Source organism: Octopus bimaculoides, chromosome 1 (assembly GCF_046866305.1).
Source record: "Octopus bimaculoides isolate indiv1 chromosome 1, ASM4686630v1, whole genome shotgun sequence".
Classification (NCBI taxonomy): Eukaryota; Metazoa; Mollusca; class Cephalopoda; order Octopoda; family Octopodidae; genus Octopus; species Octopus bimaculoides.
Window position 1 is genome coordinate 5,259,836 of NC_142928.1, and position 1,364 is coordinate 5,261,199.

The window sequence follows — 1,364 nt, forward strand, 5'->3', positions numbered from 1 at the left end:
GGTATACAAATGCAAATAACAGGATATAACAACAGATGTCTTTCGACTGTCTGGATGTTTTGCGTTCTTGTCCCATTTTTTGTATTCCTTTATATATATACACGACGGGCTTCTTCCAGTTTCCGTCTACCAAATCCACCCACAAGGCTTTGTTAGTCAGTGGCTGTAATAGAAGATGCTTGCCCAAGGTGCCATGTAGTGGGGCTGAACCCGGAATCATGTTGCTGGGAAGCAAGCTTCTTACCACACAGCCACGCCTGCGCCTTTTTCTTATATATGGAACGTTTCACGATTTTGCTTGTCATCCTTGCGCAGGGACTTTGCTAATCTCCTCCGTACCGCTCCAATTTTAGCAGATGTATTGCCGAAGCAACACTTCTTTATTTTTAATAGTCAATCGGTTAAATTCTTAGCCAGTTAACTTATCGATTATTTTATTAATCGTTCGGCTAATCAATCAATCAGCTGGGTTTGCTAAAGCCCTGTCGTCACCATTCGTTACCTCATCCATGACATACCCTCTCTACTCCAGCTCTGCTTCGTCGTTTTGATTCTGCACTTATTCCAATTATTAGAAATAATTATTAATAGGCACAGGAGTGGCTGTGTCGTGAGAAGTTTGCTTTCCAACCACATGGTTCCGGGTTCAGTTGCACTGCGTGACACCTTGGGCAAGTGTCTTCTCCTATAGCCTCGGGCTGACCAAAGCCTTTTGAACGGATTTGGTAGATGGAAACTGAAAGAAGCCCATCGTTATGTGTGTGTTTGTGTGTGTGTGTGTGTGTGTGCGCGTGCATGTTTATGTTTTTTCCCTTACCACCGCTTAACAACATCTCTCGCTTTCTCTCTCTCTCACACACACACACACACACACACACACACACACACACACACACACACAAACAAACACACACACTACGACGTAAAGTGTGACTGGAGAATTCAAACAATCAACCAATCAACATTTATATCGCCCATTGTTATAAGTGCGATATTTTTTCTCTCTCATAGTGTGTGTAGCGTTCCTTTACTCATTGCCTGCCATCAAGCCTCGTATACGCACTCATCTTGCACCATTTTTTTTACTCTCTCTGTTATTCTCCCTCTCCTCCTCTCTCTCCCTCTCCCTCCACCCTCTCTCTCCCTCTCCCTCCACCCTCTCTCTCCCTCTCCCTCCACCCTCTCTCTCCCGCTTTCTCTTTCTGTCTATGCGACGTAAATCATGACCAGAGAAATCTATCAACCAATCAGCATTTAGAAAGTAGATCTTTTATGAAGAGATTTAAAAAAAAAACATTCCCTTAAAATAACATATGAACTATAAAACATGCATCAAAGCTTGGAGTACTTATCTGTGGAGTACT

General features: G+C 43.0%; 1 non-coding gene across 1 annotated transcript; it reads right to left on the reverse strand.

Annotated features, from left to right (window-relative positions):
* Positions 1 to 270: 270 nt before the first annotated feature.
* On the reverse strand, positions 271 to 376 carry LOC128250111 (U6 spliceosomal RNA). Its single transcript, XR_008266236.1, has one exon. It is a non-coding gene; the product is annotated as a U6 spliceosomal RNA (small nuclear RNA).
* Positions 377 to 1,364: the final 988 nt, after the last annotated feature.